The sequence below is a fragment of the Anomaloglossus baeobatrachus genome, chromosome 5, assembly GCF_048569485.1.
Source record: "Anomaloglossus baeobatrachus isolate aAnoBae1 chromosome 5, aAnoBae1.hap1, whole genome shotgun sequence".
In the NCBI taxonomy this organism is placed as follows: domain Eukaryota; kingdom Metazoa; phylum Chordata; class Amphibia; order Anura; family Aromobatidae; genus Anomaloglossus; species Anomaloglossus baeobatrachus.
Window position 1 is genome coordinate 29587390 of NC_134357.1, and position 6479 is coordinate 29593868.

The window sequence follows — 6479 nt, forward strand, 5'->3', positions numbered from 1 at the left end:
AGATAAATAACAGGAAATTTTTCAAGCTCTATTTGATTGAAACTGTTGTTCCAAGTTATAATAGACATAAACATATAAACGATGAATTTCGCTATATACAGTAAATACATATTCAATTATAAACACCAAAATCTAGAAATCCAGACATCTATTTAGAAGACCGAACAATAGTATATAAATTTATGAAGGGAGAATACATGGTATATAGAATGGAAAATGCCAATTCTATGGCTGATCTTGTACGGGAAAGTGGGGTGGGAGGAAGGGGGGGGGGGGGGAAGGAGGGGGGTGGGGTAGGGGAGGGGGGGGGGGAGAAGGTATGTGTAATGTATATGATTCCCCACTTATTGAATGTGAGTTTAATGCTTTCCCAGAATCTTAAACATATATTTGCGTTGTTAACCCTTTTATTAACTGCACCATTATTATAAACCGCTTATCTTATAATAGTCACCTCTCCGCTACCTACAAGTCTGATGTCGGGAAATGGAAAAATCACTTGAGAGAGACATACATTCTTTGTTATTCGGGAATTTATATACGAATATCGTTATTACATAGGCTTACCGACTTTGCCTGCAAACTATATGGTTGAAGCGTGGTACGAGGTCGGTAATGTGAAAATAAAAAACAAAAAGAAAAAGAAGATCAAAAATAGGACCCAAAAATAGGGCTAAGGCTTAATCTGGGATATAAAGTATGACCAAAGAATAAACCTGTTTGGAAATGCCGCTGTAATAGTTCCCTTAAATATGGGATAAGTTGATAATAAATTTCAAAAATTCCTTTTGGAATTATAAATTTGCCAGCTAAATCCAAGATATCGTTCATTTCATTATCGTTTCCACTTATATCTCATTCTTTACTCTTTGTTTTTTGTATTTTATTTGACCATTGGCTACAAATTAATGCATTTCTGGGTGGATAACATTCATAGAGAATGTCCAAGATTGGAGGTTGAAAGCCCGAATTATTTCCCATTAATTATATTAAGGCTGTATTGTGGCATAAGATTAGTATATTAGGGATCACGATGATAGATATAATTAGATTATTCTCCTGCCTATTAGATATAAATTATATATTATATTTTTTTCGTGAATATAATTTAATTTTTAGTTTTTATTTTTTATTGTTATTTAATTTTTATTATTATTCCACACATCCATAGCGTTGATCCTTTGACCGCCGATCTTATAATGGTTACTCCACGTCTGACTGCAAATTAGATGTCAAAAAGTGGATAAATGAATGAGAGGCTGACATGAAAAGGACATTCTTATTGATGATTGAAATAAATGTGCAAGTATTAGGATATAGGCTTAACGGCTTTGCATACCTCCTGTATGATAAGATCGGGGTTGAATCCTGGTAATAAAAGTGAGATCAAATCTGGAATATAAGGGCGTAACCTTAGGGTGAATCTACCTAGAAAAGTGGTCATAAATATCTCCATTTATTTGGGAAATGTTAATACTAGGTTTCCCTGTCCCTTCTTATAAAGATTTTTTTGTTAATAGAATAATAAGTTTATAATATAGCATGAGGTTGACACAAAGAATATATATATATCTGAACATTAATATAGTTGTTAGTTTTTATTAGATGGTGAACCCAAAAATTAAAATAAAATAAAATAAAATGTCCTGAATGGAGGGGGCGGGGGAGGGGCGGGGGGGGGGGGAGGAGGGAGGAAAGAGGGGGGAGGGGAAACTGGGATAAAGGACATGAAAAACATATAATAAATCGCAAGCTTAGTGTTAATAATTAACTGGGATCCGAATATGGGGATGAACACAAAAGCGATCTTAGAGAGCGGAGACATTAATATTGATGTTAATGACTCTATTTATTTGGGGATTAGTGTATAAATCTTGGGACACTGGATAGGTCATGGCAGGGAAAGGGGGGGGGGAGGTAGGGGGGGGGGAGGGTGCAGGGGAAGGGGAGGGGGGGGGGAAAGGGGGGGGGGTTGGGGGGAAGGGGGGGGGGGGAGGGGGGATTAGGGGGTGGCCCCTATGGTGGTAAATGTTGGAAAATAGGATCCATATGGATTTTGATATATAGTTAGAAAATGAAACGCAAGTCTGAACGGTAATTAAAACCGCTCGGATATCGTGAATCTAATTTCAAAATCCATTTTGCTTCAGCCATCAATAGGGCTTTAAACCAATCGCCTCCTCGTGGGGGTCTTGGAATAAATTCCAAGCCTATGATTTTCAAGGTGGTGAAATCCGCAGTATGGCATTCTATATAATGCCTAGTTAATCCTGACAAGGAGCGTTTCCTTACCAATGCGGCATAGTTTAATGAAGTCCTATCCTGAGCGGCGATAGGAATACGGATATGCTCCGAAATCCTGGTTCTCAAGGCTCGAGAGGTGCATCCTACATAAAATTTATTGCAGGAACCACATGTAGCGACATAGACAACATGCGTGGAGGCACAATTTATAAAGGATTTAATCGCAAAATTCACCCCTTTATTGTCTGTAAAAGATTTATTATTCTGCATGAATCTGCAGAGACCGCATCTGCTAGATCCACATTTAAAGGATCCTTGCATACTGAGCCAATTTTTATTCGATTTTCTGGTTATATTAGGAGCATATCTACTTGGGGCCACTAAATTCCCCACTGTACAAGCCTTCCTGGCCACTATATTAACTCCTGATTGAAGGATGTTACTCAAAGTATTATCTTGACATAGCAGGGGAATAAAACGTAAAATGGCATGTTTAATTTGAAAAAAATCCGAACTAAAAGGTGTGGAGAATGTTATACGATTGGTGTTTTTAGGGGATGGCGGATGATCAGCCAACAAAGCGGACCTAGTTCGATTGTCAGCAATCACACTAGCCCTTTTTATGATTGAATCCGAGTAACCCCTTTTACTTAGTCTCCCTTTAATGCAGGTGGCTTCTTTAAGGTAGGTTTCATTCGTAGAGCATAGACGTTTGGCCCTTAAAAACTCGCCGACTGGTAAATTTTTTAAAGTCTGAGGAGTATGGCAGCTAGTGGCATGAAGAGAGGAATTGCCACTGGTGGGTTTTCTATAAAGGGCAGATTTAATAGAACCTGATGTAATGTCCCCTGATAGCATGACGTCCAGGAAGGGGGCTGCCTCCAAATATAAATTCATTTTGAATTTCAAATTTAGTGAATTATTGTCAAAATAGGTGTTGATGGCATTCATAGTTTCCTGCGGGGTACTAGATGGATTATTTTTACAGATTAAGATCTGATCATCTATGTACCTGGCGTACCAGATTATCCGGTCCATAAAGGGGTTATTATCAATGTAAATAAACCGTTCTTCCCAATGGGCCATATAAAGGTTTGCCAGGGCACAGGAGAAACTCGCCCCCATAGGACATCCTGCTACCTGTAGGAAAAAATCACCATTAAACTCGAAATAGTTATGGGTTAGAAGGAAGCCTGTAGCCATAAGGATGAATTCTTTAAAAGTATCATCATAAGGGCTGTATTTTTCTAGATGAAAGTAGAGGGCTTGAATGGCTTCTCTATGCGGGATACTGGGATAAAGTGACTCCACGTCGCTAGTTATCCAGTAAGATTCCTTTGTCCAAGGGATTTTTTCTAAGTTTTGTAGGAGGTTTTTGGTATCCCTAATATATCCCACTGTTCTCTTCACTAATGGTTGGATTTGGTGATCTACCCAATCACTCAGATTACTTAGTAAAGATTTAGTACTGGCCACTATGGGTCTGAGTGGGGGAGGGAATAAATCTTTATGCACTTTAGGGAGGCCTTGGAAAATAGGGCATATAGGGGAGTCGACATATAAATATTCCTGGGTCTTTTTGGGGAAAATACCCCATTCAAAGCCTCGTAATAAAAGAGCTTGCAATTGAGATGAAAAATCTATTGTGGGGTCGCATGTAAGCTTTTTGTATGTGAGCTCGTCACACAAAATATTATTAATTTCTCTTTCGTATAGAGCACTGTCCAGCACCACAACTGCGCCTCCTTTATCCGCTCTGCGTATAACGACGGAATTATTATTCTTTAAGCTGTTTAGAGCCTTCTTTTCTTTGGATGTAAGGTTACTCTGAACTTGCGGCTTTTTGGCTAGAATTTGTTTAATCTCAGACTCCATAAGATCTTGAAAGGTGTCCATAATAGGAATTCTTGAGGCGATAGGATAGAAGCTGGAATTCTTGGTGGTGAATATTGGTGGAGTTGGTGTTTTAATGCAAGTGTTACTCAATTCTTGCAGATGCGCGACCGCTATTTGTTCTCTGAGGCTCAGGAATAAAGGTATGTCCGCGATGTTACTAGATGAGGGATCGGAAGGATGGTTCCTAATATCGTTGTCATGATCAAAAAAGTGTCGTTTGATTGTGAGGTTTCTGATGAACTTATTGATGTCCGTAATGGTTTGGAAAAGGTCAGCTCTGTTGGTGGGAGCAAAATTTAACCCCTTCTGAAGAATGCTAATCTGAACTGAGTCCAAAATAGAAGCTGACAGATTTACAACTGTATTATCTGGGGACTTATTGTGACTTAATCTCTCCAGTAGCGGCGTTTCCTTGATCTGAGATGATATCTCCTCCCTCCACCTTCTATGTTTTCTGCCCCCTCTCCTGGAATGACATTTCTTACTGGCAGGTTTTTTGACGTATGTGGGAGGTGGATATTTCTGCCTGATTCATAAGAGCTGGTGCTGTCATTGGCAGAATCGTTCTCAGTGGAGGAAAAGTAAACGGATCTTCCATTCCGTTGACCCTGGTGCGGTTTCTTAAGGATGGATTTCGACTTGATATTTAGGTGCCAGGTATAGACTTGGTTACTTTCATAGTCTCTGGTATCCCTCCTGTATTTATTCTGTTTTAAGTCCATAATATCAGATTCCATTTTGTCCACCGCATTTCTGAGCCGCTTATTCAATCTGTCAAAATCCGTAGGGTCATGGGTTTCAACCAGATGGGTTTGTATTTTTTTAATATGATCGTCGAGGTTTTGGATTCGCTTTTTCTCCTCCGCAATAATCAAATCCATGAGCTTAAGCGAACAAGACGACAGAATGGAGTTCCAGTTCTCTTTAAATTCTTCAGAGAAAGAGAAAGTGGGAGATTTCTTAAGTCGCAAGCCCCTGGGGATCATTTGTTTTTCTATGTACTTTTGCAAGGTCATAGAATCCCACCAGGTTTTTAAACGTTGAATAGAAAGCTTTTCCAAATCCCAGAAAGTATATGTGGCTTCATCTGACTGGTGGTTAGTTTGTGCTTTGGTAGAGCTCGACTGCCCGGAGAATACGTCCTCCAACCTCTTTCTCCTTTCCTCACAGTCCAGAAAATCCAAGGTATCCATATTAGGAAGAGAGAGTAGGATGTAGTAGCATAAATAGTAGTACAAATAATGCCTTGTGAGAAGGAATCCAGATGAATTAACTTCAGGGTCTTCACAAAAATAGTTTATACAAAAATATGTATGTGTAAATGTACATATATATATGTGGGAGGAACAGTAAAAATAAACTGTACGATGCCGCAATAAAGGCTTAAGCGTGTAAAAATTATTACACAGAAGAATATATATATGAATGGTATTAGACTCAGGAACAACAGTTTCAATCAAATAGAGCTTGAAAAATTTCCTGTTATTTATCTGCTTTTCCTTTTCCAACTTTCTTCTTATTTCTCTCCCCTCTCCTTTTTTCTTATCCTCCATTTTCTGTTTCAATTAACACATTTTTCCACACATTTTTTCACCCCTCCCTTTTCCTCACCTAATGAGTAAGTCTATTTCAGTAGCCTCTTTGGATTCATGAGACACTTATGACTAAGGACTAGTTGGTTTTATTTTCAGTCCGAAACGCGTAAAGCCCTCATGAACTGTGCCTTTACTACACAAGTTTATTTTCGGTCTTCACCATGTTTTTAAGGAAGTTCCAATAAAGATCCTAAATGTTTTAAATCAAGGAGGAATTGTGCTGGATCACTTCCTTTCCCTCTCTTTCCTACATCTCTGCTACCGGTCAGGATAGACCGTGGGATCCTGGCACCCGCAAGGCTGATCAGTCCTGGGCAGCAGGTGAGCTGAAGACTTTTTTTCGTTCATTCATTACTACTTGAGGGTGCAATGCAGAGGTGCTGTAAATTGCTTGGCACCAGTGGGACACTAATGAAGTCCAACAGCCACTTTTTGGATGCCACTAAGTTTCCTCAGTGTTTGCTATTATAATAACTTAGTAACAATGAGCTTGAGGGTGCAATGCAGAGGTGCTGCAAATTGCTTGGCACCAGTGGGACACTAATGAAGTCCAACAGCCACTTTTTGGATGCCACTAAGTTTCCTCAGTGTTTGCTATTATAATAACTTAGTAACAATGAGCTTGAGGGTGCAATGCAGAGGTGCTGCAAATTGCTTGGCACCAGTGGGACACTAATGAAGTCCAACAGCCACTTTTTGGATGCCACTAAGTTTCCTCAGTGTTTGCTATTATAGTGGCTTAGT